General features: G+C 44.3%; 1 pseudogene; it reads left to right on the plus strand.

The window, feature by feature from the left end:
• Positions 1-15,558: 15,558 nt before the first annotated feature.
• Positions 15,559-17,628, plus strand: LOC146861943 (E3 SUMO-protein ligase KIAA1586-like; annotated as a pseudogene).
• The last annotated feature ends 214 nt before the right edge of the window (positions 17,629-17,842 follow it).

A 17,842-nucleotide genomic window follows, 5' to 3' on the forward strand; every position in this document is an offset into this window, starting at 1 on the left:
GACCAACTGGTATAGTAGAGATTACTCCAGAAGATAGCGATCTATTGCTGTATTTTATGATGTATATAAATTGCCCACTGGTCAAACATGCTTATTTTATCATTTGTTTGATATTTATCGTATTACCATATAAATGTTTTATGTGCTTTTATGACTACACGTCAAATAAAGCTTGTTTGACTGACTGACTATACCTATACAGATAGATTAGGGAATCGCCACACCCGCTGGCTTGGGGGCTGTTTCCGGGAAAGTACACAGCCTGAAGAATCTAATAAGAACAAGAAATCTTTCACACTTATGGGAGGTAAAGGAGATAATTTGTGGCCAGGAGACTTGGTTGGCGGGTGAGGAGTACCACCAGAATTATTTTATGCATTTTAACTGGGCAGGTGAAAGGTGGCTTATTGACATAGGTATCTACCAAATGTAGTAAGGGGGGGAAAATTATCAAAACAAGTAGCGATTGGCTATTAGCTTGTTCACTGGATCTCTATGATGGTCATCTGCAGTATAATAAGTTGATAGTTGTCAATGTTTACATAAATCAACAGGACACTCGGAAGGAGATGTGGGAGGTGTTCCAGAAGGATCTAGTACATCTAGCAAAGTTCTGGGGGGAGGGGGGTTTTGTACGATAGTACAACGCAGGGAAATACTTTGCATGCCTTAACCACGCATTTTTTACCCCACGCATTGTATAATATATGTATTGTATTTGTGAGAGGAGACCTCCCCCACATTCCCCAACTTACTTTAAATGTGAGGTAAAGGCATCCGTTGTAAAAACATACACAGTGTAAAGGGTGTTTTCCTCCGTGGGGACCCCCCCTCCCCCCGATTCTCCTCATAGGGGATTTTAACCTACGCTTAGATCCGGGGAAGGTTGATTCTGAGGTTTTAGATATGTTAGAATCTTACGGTATCCCCAATGCAAATTTCGCAAATGTGAACAGTCCAAGTCTGAAAGGAAAATAGCAAGTTCTCGTTGAATTAGGGTTTTTATGCCTAAATGGCAGTTTTAAAGAGGACGATCCAGCTGTCCAAACACTTCTACACGGGAAACAGCAGTGTCCTATTGATTATATCTTTATTCAGGCATGGTTTTCCGACCTCTATATAGAATTCAAGGTGTTAAGGTTAAAGGGAAGTGATCATTGGGGGCTAAAATTGGTCATAGAGGTAGCACCAATATTGAGGGACCGAGTTAACCCAATGGATGTAGATTTCCCAAAACTCTTAACAACAAGAATAGATGGAAAATATATCGGCCAATTAATGCAGTTTCAAATCCTTCATGAGATGGACCATGATAGGTCCATAGGAGAGTCAAATGCTGTATGGTATGGAAAGACCATTACAGAGGTTGTAAATCGATTGAGACCAGTAGTAAGGTTATGCAATAATAAAGTAAAAAAGGATCTGCCATGCTAGTTTTTTAAGCAGCAGTGGTTTCAGAAAGAGGGTGTACTCGATAGGAAGGAGTGAAGGAAGGCAGGAAGGGCGAGGTGATCAGTCAGCCCTGTAAAGGCGAATGAGATCTAATGCTGTAAGAAAAAGGAGTAGGAGGCCCTGGTTGGGAGAAAGAAGCAAGTTTTCTTCCTCTCAAATTGGGATCTTATGATGAGGACACTACAAGGAAAGCTCAAGAGGAAGCTCTGGAAGTTGGTCTAGAGGGGAAGCTGTATTGCATACCCACTGACAAGATGCATGATGCCAGATATTGATTGGGTAGCTTATCTAACTAATAGTATGTGGTAATCAAAGTTGTGCTTGTACCATGTGGTTTTGCTGCTCTTATGCATGAATTTGAGGTGAAAAGAAGTGACAGGTTGCTCTCGATTGATTCTAATGTATGGCTGGATAGAAGTGTGCGAGTGCCATGTGGCTTATGTTTGGACTATTTTTGTATGGGATAAAGGGTATTAGTGCAGAAGTGCAAACCATGTTTCATGCAGTTAAAGGCCCATTAAGTTCACCCAATCGCCCCCAAAGCAGCTTCCATATAAGGAAAATGCAACACAAAAGTGCATGTTGCACCTACAATACACTTTGCTAAACACTACAATACATACATTATCTGGAATAAGAGAGGATGGACAAGAAGGGCAGAGCCATTAAATATAATCATTCATAGAACCATTTGTCAGAATATAACTTGTCATTAAAGATTCTGTTAAAAGTGTCTCATGAATGGTTTCAAAGCACTAAGAAAATAAAAACAGTCTATAAAATTTATATTTTGACATAAATATGTTATGTTTCAGCTCCTTGGGGCACTATAGAAATGCCGATATGATAATACACTATAACTGTCTTGCTCATTTACATTTTATAGGAAACTTGCATACCCTCTCATTTGTGGTACTCAAGAACGTGACAAGGTACTACTACAGTGTATTTGCCAATGGGGAGAGATATGCTAATGGACCTGTTCATCCCTGTTTATCTGACCCTACCAAGCCATTGACACCTTGCAAGTGGGTTGAAGAGAGCTTGAGACTGCAGGAGGCACAAGAAGCAATAAAAAAGCAAGCATTGGTAAATGCATGATGTTTTGGCTATATGATTCATAATAAGCTGTTTTTTGAAGTAAGTAATAGCTTGCTGAGTAGTTGTACAATATAAGTTACAGAAGATCTGTTAAAGTGCTATGACTTATTTATGTACAAAAGGCAATATATGGTGCTGTTACAAGTGGAACAGTGCAGGTAAGTAATAGCAATATTTTGAAAAACTAAATGAGAGGGAAATAATATAATTAATTGATGTAAACTCAATCTATGCCACTGCACTTGCTGTACCATTCAAATCAAACCCCTAGAGCCTGCAAGAAAACTTTATTCATGACTACATGTTTAGTAGCACAATGTAGTAATATTTGGTGTTTAGAGGAGTTATGACAACTTTTGACCATGGTGCCACTGCACCTGCTGTACCATTCAAATCATGCCTGTAAGGTAACTGCACTTGTGACAGCCGGTTTAGTAATTAATTATTTAAATATTTGGTGTTTAGAGGGGTTCCTAGAACTGTAGGCCCCGGTGCCACTGCACCTGCTGCACCATTTAAATGAAGCACCTTTTAACTGCAATTGTGACTGCCTGTGTATTATTAAAATAGATCCGATAATACCTACAAAGTGCAAAGAAAGGTACTAATGCATGAATGGGAAATGCAACAAACGTTCTAAGGCTACAGCATCTGCTATACATAAAGTAATACAAAAGCAAGCATTCCCACATATGGTTAGAAGCGGTCTGTATTTTCCCTGGGAAGAGATCTTATGTTATAGTTAACAGTCCCTGAAGTCTGGACGGGAATGGCGCTTAAACAGTGTGAATGGCTTTAGTAGCAGATATGGGTCGTTAATGCATGCAGCTAAGGGTAGAAAAGTACCAGTAAACAGTACATGCTGTGCAGCCTTCATGTAAGAAAAAAAGTTCCACCCGCTGAAGTGGATCTGGATGAGTACTTTGGCCTTCAGAACAGATACGAGAAGCCCCTCAAAAGATGCATTAAATACAATAGATTTCACAAGCACTGTGCAGACGAAACCTAAAACCAACAAATCCTCCTTTACTTTTTAAAAGCTTTGTATGGCCTGTGAAGTACTAGAGTTCACCAGACTGTGTCCTGAAAGCTTTAGCAGCCCAGTTACAGCACTGGAGGAGGCTAGGGCAGGGGATCAGAGGCCCTTTCAGAGCAACGGGAATTGCGTTCTTGTATTTGGGAAAAGAGACATGCTGACCAAGTCAGCAGCCCATTTAAACTTCATTCGTTTTCAAGTCCCAATACTTTTAATGCACTGAAAAACAAATGAACATTAATAAGGGACTGCTACATTGCTGTCTCTTTTAAAACTGCAGGGTTGTCACTCGTCCCCCTCCCAACTCGTGTCCCCCCTCCCTTGTCCCCCGGGTCCTCCTCATTGCAAAATCTGGTACATATGTCACCTGCATCCCCCCACACTTCCTAAGACCATGGTCAGCGGTTTGACTATAGACATTTGGCAGCTCTGACAGAGATAATTCACCAGTGTTTCCTGACCCATATGGCAAAAGATGACCAGTCTTTGCAACAAACTAAGCTGAAAGGTTTAACCAAAAGTAAACATTTTCTTTCCTATATGAACTCTGAAGGGTGGAAATAGTTTTTAGAAAAATGTAAAACTAATTAGCTCTCATGTTAGACTAGAGAAGTATTTTAGGGGGCATGCCCCAGCTTCCTGGAGTAGTGTTACATCCATCTTATCATTTAAATTCTGAAAACTCTTGGGCAGTCCCTGTTTCTTTGGCAGGTGCCCTGTTCTATTTATGCTTTCCATTGATATAAGGTACAATTATATATAGCAAAAGGAGATTTTGCATCAAAATGTTCACCTGTAAAATTACCGTGCAACCACGAAAACTGGGGGAGCGGAGCTAGCCACGCCTGAAGATAGCCTCTTTCTGAGCGAGCTCCTTCGGCCACTACAATATCCTGAATTTATCCTGCACCAAAAACGTGCACTTGTTCTTTTATGAAATATAAGCATCAGAGGTCGGCGGCTGTCCGGTAAGCCTACTCTCGCTGTCCAGAACTGGGACAACAAGGCGCGGAAGCGCAGCCGCAGTGACACCTGTGGGACACGACAATAAGCAAGATCGCGAGCACAGGCGGTGTCTGGCTGCTCGCCGGAGATTGTGTGGTGGAGGCTGCGGAATCTACACGTGGCGACAGCGGGCTCGACCTCTGATGTGGCTCGGTGGCGGAGGTGAAGCCATCGTTCTCTGTGGACAGCAGCTTTGACGGAGGAGGCGCCCTGAGAAGAATCAGCACCAGGCACTGGATAACACAGTAGGAGCGGGGAGTCCTAGCGCGGAGATCGCAGCAGAGGTGGCGGGCCTGGCGCTCGGGATGCTGCACAACACACGACCACGCCGGGGGTGACATCCGGCTGCAGCTGGACTGGAAAAGTAAAAACAAGCATTGGCATAGCCAATAGGTCTCGCCTTTGGAGCCTTATAAGTGTTTAGCCATGCAACAGTTGCATAACTAAATACTTATAAGGTCCCAAAAGCGAGACCTATTGGCTATGTAAAGCGGCCGTGAAAGTGATCGCGATCAAACATCAAAGCGGCCCTGCGGCCGTGAAAGTGAAAGTAGTCGCGGTAACGTGGCGCGCGCGCCCGCGCACATGCACTGTAGCTCTAGGCTGGCCTGGTAGCACTTTTTGGAGCCCTCTCAATAAGTCTCGCCAGACCAGCGCATGCGCTGGGTCAGGCGAGACCTAACAACCTGCCTGCATTACTATTGAGGCCCCAGACATGCAGCCTGAGAGGACGGCCCGGAGTGAGGTCTGCAGCTTTGGTGACGGGCCTGTGTACCGAGGCGTGCTGTAGCGAAAGCAGAGGTGAACGAAGATGCGGGCATAAAGGGAAACTTTAACAAAGTGGCCAACATTACCCCTGTTGCTCCGGTGAATGGAGGAGGATATACGCAGCTGCAGGTATCTGCACGATCCTCAGCACACAGAAGGGCTAGTGCAAAAACAGCTGGGGGGCGCTCCCTTGGGGGCTCAGGAGCAACAGAACATGAGAGGCTGGTGTGGCTCCAATGCAGTGGCCCAAGAAACTCAATAGACGCTATCCTACCTTACATTCAAGTGCTGCGTCACAACCGGAAAACAGGTCCTGAATGAGATAACATCAAGGAGCTCACATAACGACAATACCAGACACATACAACGTGGTAGCGAGACTTCTCAATTGTGTTGAGGATATGAAAGCAGTTTCCCCTCGGCGCATACCTCAACAGCGCATGCAAGGAGAACTCGGACAGAGACAGTCGCTGTGTGGAACCATAGATTTCTGCTTAACTGTGTGCCCCAGGGTTTGTCTCCCGCCCAGCGAACTCGCTACTATCCTAGCAGGGGAGGTAGGGCCTATACCGGGCTGCCACAGAAACCAGACCCGACGGAACACTGCAGACCCGACAGCCTCTGGCATAGCACAGCGGTGCAACCACATCAGTCTGGCGGACCCTTTCTGCTGGGAGACTCTGCATTTTGTGTGCAAATTGTCTGTGTAGTCCCAGGGCAGGATTCCCTGCACAAGACGCAGCAAAGAAATGGGAAAAACAGACAGAACCCAGTCCAAGCTGCAATTCGAACAGCCAAAAAAGTTAACAGAGAAGAGCCAGGATGACCACCAAACTGCGCAGAGTGCTACGTCAACTATGGGTGCTTAAGTTGTTGGAGACGTCCACTCTATGTTCTCCATGATACAAGCCACCCTATCCAATATAGATGGGAAGCTAGACACTCTAACATATAGAGTGGATCGGATGTCCAAACGACTGGAAAGACATACGGAACATGTCGACATGGAGTAACGTAGGATTTCCGAAGCTGAAGACGCACAACAACAAATGGAAACGAGGCAGGGGAAGATGGACAAAACTCTGACAGCACTAATGGCGAGGGCCGAAGACTCCGAAGCACGCTCATGACGAAATAATCTGCGCTTTATGGGCATTGCGGAGACAACAAACACCGGGCCAATGGAAACCTATATTGAAAATCTTTTAACAACACAGCTGGCAAGAGATTTTTTTTCAGGTGTATTCATCATTGAAAGAGCCACCTCTACCGGGTGCCAGACCGTGATGCGGCGCTTCGCAAGGCCAGAGAATTGGGCAGCCTCAAACATGAGGGAATGGACATCTCCATCTATCCTGACTTCACGCAGCAAGTCCAAGAAGCACAGAAAATGTTCTTGCATGCAAAAAAAAAAAAAAGCTTTGCGAACAAAATTTCCCATATGCAATGATCTACCCTGCTGCACATAGCGGACGGAGTTAAGACCACTGTGTATAATGAGCCTAAGGACGTGCTTAAGTTTGTAAAACAGAAAAGTTCCCGGGGACCCGCAGGAAATCAGCGAGGGGAGACCCGGAGGAACAGGCGGACACCCCAGATATTGACTAACAAAATTGCCCTCTCTATCCTGATTGGGAGCCTCTGTGAGAAGTTGACTGTAAGAGCAAGCTTATACAACCTACAAGACACAGATAAGTGATAAATATGTCGCTGGGGTTCAACTGAAATCGACACGATAAAGTGCATTGTGCGCAGATGAGTTCAGGATGTAGCAGGGTCACTTGTGAACAATGATAAAATGGGCAGGCCCACAACCCTTTTATTAGTTGCAGGTTTAAAAGTGTGCATTAGTTTTAATCCTTAATAAAGTGACCACTCATCTGAGTTTTATTTCACCAGGGCTGGCAGCTCCCGCCAACATGTGTGCACCACGTCAAGTTAATGTTTCTTTAAAGGGATTGGTGGGGGGGCGGGAATTATACTGTTTTTTGAGGATTGTCTTAGCTGAAATAGGGACAGCGAAGGGGGAGGGCTGGCAAACATACATTAAAATGGTTGGCAACAGTTTAATAAATACCACAGGGAACAGTTGGGACACGCTCACAAGATCGACAAGCCCACACAAACTACACAAAAAAGTATGGCTAACAGACTGTCTAACACAAGATCACTGACACTTATGACATGGAATGTCCGAGGCCTACAAAACCCGCTTAAAGTCCGCAAGGCTCTGGCGTATTTAGACCACCACAAGGTAGATATTGCCTGTATCCAGGAAACACATCTTGCCAATCAAACAGAAGGCAGAATAGGCCTGCGATGGGCATCCTATTGTATGGCATCTTCATAGTCTACATATGCTGGAGGCCTATTGCTCCTTATTAGGCGAGGCACTCCCTTCATGCTACTTGGCTCAATTAAAGGCGAGCAAGGCCGGTATGTTATAGTCCAGGGAATCTTCGGTGGTACAGCTCTGACTATAGTCACCACATATGGTCCGAACATGGACAACCCAGCATTCTTTGCACAAATTTGGGCTAAACTGCGTACCCTAGCGCCCACAGCAGTCATATGGGGTGGGGATTTCAATCCATGTCTAGACCCTTCCCTGGACAGGTCCACAGGTAACGAAAGATATGGAAACATGCAGCAAAGGCGCTTAGAGAAGGCATGGAAGAATATGCAATGTTAGATGTTTTGCGCTTGTGACACCCAGGTCAAAGAGGGCACTTGCACATCTACAACCTATAGTACATGGTCAAGATTTGATTTCTGGATAGGCACACAGGAGGTCTGCACGTGGACTAAGTATATAGAACACATGCCTAAGACACTGTTAGACCTTGCACCAGTTAGACTTGAGCTTCCTATCCCCACACTCATGCCGCAACAGTTCACATGGCGACTGCAACAAAGTGTCCTGCTGGACCAAGTATTTCGTTCCGTACTACATCAGGCCATAATGGACTATTTTGAAAATAATGAGGGATCTGTGAGTAGTGCTAAGACAATGTGGGAATCATTCAAAGTCACGATTCGGGGTCACTTTATCGGTAAACATGCAGGTATTTTAAAAGACATTCAACAGCAGTTGACCAGGGTTGAACGAGACATTAAACAGTTAGAAGCGGAATTCACGACAACACAGGCCCCCCCAAGATACTGGCAGACATTAGGCTGAAAATAAATACTTAATATGAATTTGCAGATGACTAGATAAAGTATGTCTCGAAATTATGGGGAGGGCAGGTGACCAGGACGTGCGATATCAAACAGAATACGCCCAGCACACATGAAGTCTTTCATAACTCAAATAATAGATATGCAGGGTCAACCTATGTATGACACCACATCGATTCTGGACTGTTTTTCGGCATACTACACCAGTCTCTATTTAACAAGGTCCAACATGTCCCCAACTAAGATAAACCAATATTTAGATGACATTGCCCTAGCATGGTTGTCGAATGCACACCGTGAATACGTTAGCCACCATATTACCGAGGACAAGATTAGAGGCGATTAACTCTCTCCCAAATAATAAGGCCCCCGGTTTGGATGGACTCCCAGGAGAGTTCAATAAAGAGAATAAAGACTTATTGATCCCACATCTGGCTGAGATGTATGAGGAGGCCTATGAAGAAGGTATATTACGGGCGTCTCTACGAGAAGTGCTGCCAACTACTCTCCCCAGGCCAGGCAAAGACCCAATAAAATGTGAATCTTATCACATCCTGTCCTTAGTAAACATGGACGCTAAAATATTAGCAAAAATGATTGCAACGCAGATACAACCTCTGCTGCACAATCCGGTTTTGCCAGATCAGGCTGGCTTTATACCAACAAGATCCACTACGCAAAATTTGAGGACAATTCTTGCAATGTTTCACCACTTGAATCCCGACTTGCCAGCTGCTGCAACATTACTAGACACAGCGAAGGCTTCTGACTCCGTGGAATGGTCATTTATGTTCATGGTACTACGAAGAACAGGTTTTCCTGAACCTTTTTTGCGCTGGATTGTGCTACTGTATACGGAGACATGTGCACGCATACGAACAACGGCAATACATCAGACGCGATTAGGATAGGCCCTGGAACTAGGCAGGGGTGCCCGCTGTCGCCACTTCTTTTTACTTTAGCGTTGGAACCCCTGGCATGTAAAATACGTCAAAAGCATGCAGACACTGCACTGCAATTTCAGCTTCGACCTGTCAGTATATCATTGTATGCAGATGACATGGTCCTCTATACACGTCACCCAGACACCAACCTAAATACACTTAGAGAATAAATTAAATTCAAAAACTATTCAGAACTCAGTATCAACTGGGATAAATCAGTGGTGATACCACTTACCCAACCTGTGAAATATCTGGATACACCGGGATCCGGAGAAGGTGATAAGCGAAAACTATGGCCGAGCTATATCCATATTAGAGGACCAGATAGAGGGATGGATTAAATTACCGCTTTCATTAGCTGAAAAATAGCCATACAAAAGAGGGTTGTACTACCAAGATTCCTCTATTTATTTATGAACATACCGATATGGCTTACACAGGTGACATTCACTGAACTGCGCACTGCCATGTTAAAGCTTACGTGGGCAGGGAAACAGGTGAGGGTGGGATGGAACGACCTGACCAAACCATATATTCAAGGGGGTTTCGGAGCACCTGATTTGCAATTATACTATTACTGTGCGCAGGTGCAGCATGCTCACTTCTGGTTACACCAGCATGGCCATATACCACATATAGCAGTGGAACAGGACAGTAAAGCCGACTTCATAGATTACCTTTTTATCAAACCCGAGAAGGACTGTCCCGAGAGCTGCAATCCAACCTGTGCAATGTACATTGCAGGCATGTTATATGTAAGCTGAATGTGCACAGAAACTTCCAGTATATGCATTGGCGTTACTCATGTCCCACCACCCGCAATTAACGGTAATGCAAGAAAAGAACACAAGGTCCTTACTGGGGGAAATGGGTTTAAGCACTATGAGAAATATATTCCCTCATGGCCAAGTCATATCGCAGTCTGATGTCTCCCTTGCACACCTTTAAAGATATTTGCGTACTTGCGCCAGCGTATGGCAGTGAGGGAGCTATACCCTGCCTTCCCAGGCAAACCGCAGACACTTAATACACTACGGATCCTGCTGACGTCACCTACACGGCAACGCTTAGTAACGCGACTGGATAATGCAGCCCAGAGTGAACAGATCACTGCACAATATAAAACGCTACCGAGATGGGAGGAGGCAACTGGCAGTTCTATCACAATAGAGGACTGGGACTATGGGTGTGCGCAGATGCAGTTGCTTACTCCGAACTGCAAATTGCGCATTATACACTTCAACTTTATACATCAAGTACAGCATTCCCTTTAAGGTGCGCGCGCGCGCACACACACACACACACACACACACACACACACACACACACCTCTCTTGACGTCAGCGCACACTGCCGTGTGTGGAGCGCGCACACATCCCAGTCGTCGCGCGAGAGATTCGCGCCTCCGCTGCTTTAAAAAAGCGCGAAAAGCAGGCACTTTTTGGAAGCGGTGTTCCTGGAAGAGTCGCGACGGAGTTCAGGTAAGGCTGACTTGGGGGCTTGAAAGAAAGTAAACTAAATTAAAAGAAAAACCTCATACTGTTCCAAATGGACCATTGCAAAGCTTCCTTCGCGAGCCTCCCTCCCCCGACTCTCCCCTATGCTTTTTCAGCACCGATTCCTATTGGCTGCTCAGAAAATCCAAGGCCTCGGAATATTGGACCCGGGAGAAGCCAAGACGGCGCCGTTCTCTGCGGCGGTATCAAAAGTATTGGCCTCTCAGAAAGCTGGGCACCTTTCCAGGGAGGCTCATGCGCGCAGGGCTCTGGCAGGAGGATGATGGCTGTTGGGCAGCCGGCAGGGCGCCCCGAACATTTTCTCCACCCAGGAAAAAATCCTATTAGCCGTAAGCAGGTATTAAGAGGCCCGCTGGGTCATTTAGCGAGATTGGCTGATTGAACGAGTGCTTTACTGCACTAAGAGGTGTACTGCCGAGACCACGTCTATATGTAAAGTGCTGGCGCGCTCAAGCGCTTTTACATGTTTAGCAGAGCCGGTGCGGGCACCGAGACCTGCCTGGGCTGCGAGGGGCGAAGACCACGAGCTTTGTTGCTCGAAGTGGCGGCGGGTCCTGTCTGGACCCCGAGAATTGAACACGAGCCTTATGGCTAGAGTGTGGGGAATGAACCATGTCTGGGCTCCGGAGGGGGGGTTGGGGGCGTGAAGACCATGAGCCCTGTATCCAGGAGAGGGGTTTGAGGCCTGCCTGGGCTCCAAGGGGTATAGGCTGCGAGCCCATGTATCAGGGAATGGGGTTTAGGTCCTCTCTATGCTCCAAGGCGTAAAGGCTGTGACCCCATGTATCCAGCAGAGGGGTTTGTGCCATGACTGTGCTCTAAGTGATGGAGACCTCAAGCACACAGCGGACCTTGTATCACTGAAATGATTTAAGGCCATGTCGGGGCTCAAGGGGTGAAGGCCGCGATCCTTTTATCGGTGAGAGAGGCATGGGTCCTGTCTGGGCTCCTAGGTGTGAACACAGTGCTCTGAGGGGTGAAGAGACACGCCTTTCACCAGGGAGAGGGGATTTGGCCCTGACTGAACTCCGACAGTGAAGGCCACAAGTCTGCACGCAGAAGTGGGGTTTGGGGCCCGCTCGGGCTACCCTGAGCATGAAGGCCACAAGCCTTGTAGCTAAGAGAGTGGATTGGGCCCTGGTAGAGTAGAGCAAGTTTAAAAACACAGCGTGCACTTTCTGAAAGTACACGCTGTGTTTTAAAACTTCATAGCTGCCAAGGTTTCAGATCGCTTCTGTGTGACATTTTCTTAATTTTACTGTAAATAGGAGTGACATTCAATGGCTGAGTGACACTTTCTCGGGAGCAAAATGAAGTAATGGCGACGAGGTAAACATATATAAAAAAAAGCAGTACTAGAAGAGAAAAGTGTAAGTGGATCAAAATGTAAATCTTTACACAAACGTCCAACCGAGCAAAGGATTCTTCTTCAAAGTGGTTCATATAGCTCTAAAATATACAGAATACAGTGTTTTTTTAAAAAAATCGGCAGAATAAGTGGTCCAAACAAGTCACTGATTTAGCCCTGAATAAATGTAGAATTAATTTATGTAGAGTACTGGACAAATGGTCTGGTAACTCTGCAGGAGGTAGATGGTGGGCCCAATTAAAGAAAGTAGTAGCTTTTCAGTTTTTAATATTATATAGACAAGTAGACATTGGCCTTGACAAATGTTGAAACACCATTGCATCACAATTACAAAAATGTTGACTTTTCCTATTTCAGGAACCTTTCTAGTAGTCATAACTTGTGGTGATAATCTGCGATAGCATTTTCTAATGGTGCAGTCATAGAGTTTCAGGGCATGTTGTGGCCTTAATGTTGAAAATACCTCTGGTAGAGACTAAACAAATAGGCCATGTTTCATCAGCACCCCAGTAAAACCTCTTAGACAAAACTATTCTTTAGCAGACATTTTTGATGGGTAGAGCTGATCTGTTCGATATTATATTAAAATGTATGTAGGCCATGAAATAAACTCTGTGGTCACCTATCACTTAAATGATCGATTTTACTATCACCCATTTCAGTGGGACTCATTTTAGCAACCTTTGAAAGATGAAGGGATGAGTCAACCTTCCTAGATGTGATTATGTGAACTTTATGATAAGCACAGATCTATACAGTGGGTGCTCAACCTATTGAGCTATTTCACTGCACACTGCCCATCAGCTAACATTGCACAAGATGCTGGACACCCATAATCCACCTAAAATATGAGCTTGTAGAATGCTTTTTGAAAGGGAAAAAAAACATTGGTTTGAAATGCCCATTACAAAGGACATTAGCATCAAGAGTTGCAACATTTTAATTAGGCCTGTGGGAAATTTCCATTATGCTGCATAACATGCGTCATTTTGGGAGTTGCACATCACACTTGAATGTAAGCATTTATGTCATTATGCCATGTGGCATAATTACGCCGTGTTTGTGGAAAAAGTATACTTTAGGAGTACGGACACAACATGAATAACCCGAACACGAGCGGCAGTTGTTTGCACTTATGTTTGTGTTATGTTGCCACACACAATGCATCCTGGTGGCATTGTGGATATCAGAGTTATGATGAACTGTGGCTCTAGAAAAGCTCATGCTTTATATCCACAGATCACCGAAACCTTTGAGAAAGTATGGAACTCACTGATACTCTATTTCACTTTGCTACTGTTTTTGGACTACCCTCCCCCAGTTGAGAGCACTGGGGCCTATTCTACATAGACTGTATTTGAAAGTAGGTGGTGTGATCCCAGGTATTTGTGTAACTGTTAGGGGAGGCAACCCAAAGAAATCTACACATGCATGTTGTATAGTAATGTGCGGCTGCGAGAGCAATTGTGAGCTTTTGTTTAAGTATCGATGTTAATCACAGCCCGTGAAGGGGCTCTGATTAACATCAATACTTAAACAAAAGCCCACAATCGTCCCTGCACCGCGCTTTACTAACAAAAGAGTAGAGCCAGTTTAAAAACACAGCGTGTACTTTCTGAAAGCACATGCCCTGTTTTTAAACTTGCTCTACTCTTTTCCTAGTAAAGTGAGCATAGCTGCCAAGGTTTCAGATTGCTTATGCGTGACATTTTCATAATTTCAATGTACTTATGACTAGCATTCAATGGCTAAGGGTGACATTTTCTTGTGAACAAAATCAAAGCAATGAAGATGCGAGAAATATATAAAAATATCTGAAAGTAAAACATGATTGAAGGTTATTCCTCTTGATGCAGATTTTTACATTTTAGGCTGGATTTTTTTAATTTACTGTTCAAAAACACCCTTAAGTGCTTACAATCAAAAGCTATGTTACTCTTCCGCTCGGGTGGTCTGTCGCAGGTTTTCTGCCATTGCAATGAATGGAAATGCAGCGCTTTGGTAGTTAATAGCTCACTGTTCTATGTTAGGATTTAACTTATAAACTGCAAGTAACAAAAGGAGCTGTCCGACAGAAGCAGTAATGCACTGACCTATTTACATTGCATGTAATTTGTTATCTGCATGGTTCAGCAGCTTCTTTTCATCAGGAATTTTAACCTCCTCGGCTACTTAATGAGGAGTCAACTTCCACTACACAAAACTTAGATCTTGATATTTTTATGTTTGCCTGAAAATTGCTAGAAAGTCGTTAGCATATTTTTTGCACGCCACTGCATCATCTTCAGGTAGGATCTTTTGTGTGCTGCTCAGTCCTCCTTGTGGATTTCCTTGTTCACCTACCGCAACCATTTGCACAGTTTGAATGCCAGGGAAAAGCTGCATCACAGAAGGTGTTATACAAAAAGAAGATTTAAAGACCAGTTTTAAGATAATGGATGCTAATAATGGAAAACATGGGCACACGTCTGTTTGTCCTAGTCTGGAATCCCAGGTAATTATTTGGTCATTTTTCTATTGGGGTCTCTAGACCGGTCACATTCATAGTTAGTAATTCTTCGAGCATTTGCTGACGATCTTGTCTTCAATTGCAGGTTTCCAGTCTGTAAGGTATTTGGATTTGAGTGGTCAGGTGCGAGTACCCACAAAGACAAGGTAATTCTGTTTACGTTCCTCATTGGGTTGGGGGTTGCTGGGTAAATAGATTCACAATCTGCACCCCTTTTCTTTTGCAGCTTTGTGAGACCGTACTACGAATTCAATTTCACAGGCAGACGTGAGTACAGGCAGAACAGACAGGTAATTGTTTGGTAGAGTTACACAGGTGCATCTTCTGTTGCAGGTTTCGCAGACAGTACCCCACACATTTAAATGGACGTACGCGAGTACAAGCAGAAGAGGTAATTGTTTGGTAGAGTTAAACTGTGGTGCATCTCGTAGATTGTAGTATAATATACTTACCCAGGTTTTCTTCTGTTGCAGGTTTCACAGCCAGAACCCCATACATTTAAACAGGCGTGCGCGAGTTCAAGCAGAAGAAGCAATTGTTTGGTAGAGTTAAACTGTTGTGCATCTAGTACATTGTAGTATAACAGATTGCATTCATCAGCTAGGTGTCAACGCAAGCCATGTTCCCTTATTTTGCAGGCTTTGTGGCACAGCAGGTTCAAACCGGCGGGCACGGAAATGTTCAAGCGCAAAGCTGTAACTTTGGGAGAGTGCGGTGCATCACCACAAAGGAAGAAATGTTGCCTTGTGTTCAAGGGAGAGTGGATGAAAGAAATTGTGGAGGCTGAGACACAGAAATCACGAAGCAAGGTTCGCGTGCAACTCGGGGAACTATTCCAATACAGTCCACACATAGGCTTGATTTGCAAAGCATGTGCCGAAGCCAAGATTGTTGGGGACTTTTCTACAGGGAAGAAATAGAGTGATGGCTGGAAACTGGATTACATGAAACGCCATCTACTTAGCAAAGTACACAAGTCTGCCATGGTGATATTGAGAAACAGAAGTGCCGCTGCCAGGTTTGGTTATGGAGTGCGGGCAATGCTGACAGAAACTGCCACTGACAAAGCAAATAGAATGGAAGTAGTTGAACGCCAAAGATCTATGCCTGAGGAGATAAAGATTCTCATCAACAACGTGTTGCTGGCAGTCAAGATGAATACTTCAATGTTATCTGTACAAGACATCCATGACCACCTAGCTTTGTATGTGAAGATACCAGACAGCTGGAGGAGCAAGAACTATGCCTTTGAGTTCCTTGAGGCCATCAATAGCGTGATACACTGTGAAGCTATGGCAGAAATTCGGCACGCTTTGTATCGCACATTGATAATTGATAAGAGCACAGATATCTCTATTACAAAAATGCTCATCCTGTACTTCAAGTTCCGACCTGTAACATCAACAGAGCACAAAACACAGTTTGGGGGCATAGTGAAGCTGACTAGTTGCAATGCTGAGGCTATCAATACTGCCGTGAAAGAATTCTACACTGCCAATGAACTGGACCTCGTGAAAATGGTCATGTTCACATCCGATGGTGCGCCTGTGATGCTGGGTAAGAATAATGGTGATGCTACACGCCTTAAACAATCCATTCCTCATCTAGTTGAGCAGCATTGGGTCGCCCATCGAGAAGAAGTTGGAGTTGATGATGCCTGGAAGAGGGTTCCAATGATTAAAGAGATGGAGACATTATTGAGGACTGTCTACACTGTCTTCTCCAGATCTCCTGCAAGGAAGTCCAAGCTGGATGAAATTGCATCGGTCACTGAATGTGAAGTGGTCTCTTTTTGACCACTGAATGAAGTCCGGTGGCTTTCAAGGCATTTTGCTGTTGATGCACTAATTCGTAATTACGAGGCTCTTCTTAAGTACTTTGAGCATGAGAAAGTTGAGGAGAATGATCCAGTTGCTTAATATTGTTACAAAAAGCTATCAGACTCCAACTACCATATTTCCCTTGCAGTACTTAATGACATTCTGGGTGAATTTGCATCTTTGTGCAAACAATTCCAAAAAAGTTCTTTGACTACTGTTGAAGCTGTACAGTATGCATGAGCAAAGATTGGCCTAATTAAGCAACAGTATTTGGGGGACACTGTCTTTTGGAGCAGCAATGTAAGAGATCTGATGGTGTTGTACAAGGAAAGGCAAGAGTTTGACAGTGGGCCTATTTTGTCTTTTGGTTCCCTTCTTTTTGAGCACATGCAAAAAAGGTTCCCTGAACATGAACTGAAAGACTGGGCAAGTTTTGAAATCCAGGCAATAGCAACACAATCACATTTTGATTTTGGGACTGAGAATATACAAAGACTTGTTGAAAAGTATAAAAATGTATTGGTCCTGGGTGATTGTGAAACACCAGAAGATGTTGTCCGACAATATAGAGACTATAAATATGTGGTGGAAGAACATGTAAAGGGTGGGTTATTTACCACCTTTCAAGACATGGTGAATTTCACTGTACGCAATGCTGCTCAGTATAGTGTGGTGTCTCAGCTTGTTGATATCTGTGCAACGTTTCAAGCATCTAGTGCAGATTGTGAACGAGGATTTAGCCTCATGAATACTATCAAAAGTAAATTGAGGAATAGACTAGAGCAGAACCATTTGGATATGCTGATGAGGACAAAGGCCTACCTCCTGAATGGGAAAGTTGACCTAGATAGTGTTTATCAGCACTGGAAAAATGGCAAGGATCGCCATGGGAAGCAACCCTGTCACCCATCTAGTGATGCCACTTGACGTGTCTGAACGGCCCTCTCCCTTATTGTGTATATGTGATATTGTATAGGCTCTCAACATTTCCCCACCCAATGAACAGTGCTCCAATTAAGAATATTTATTAAAATCTTATGATGGTACCACCGTTGAAGTCTTGTGATTTTCTAAACCTGAAGTGTACTTGCCTGTGTAACCAATTCATGTCCTGGCGTGTTTATCCAATTTGCAAACTGTC

Source organism: Triturus cristatus, chromosome 2_2 (genome assembly GCF_964204655.1).
Source record: "Triturus cristatus chromosome 2_2, aTriCri1.1, whole genome shotgun sequence".
NCBI classification, from domain to species: Eukaryota; Metazoa; Chordata; class Amphibia; order Caudata; family Salamandridae; genus Triturus; species Triturus cristatus.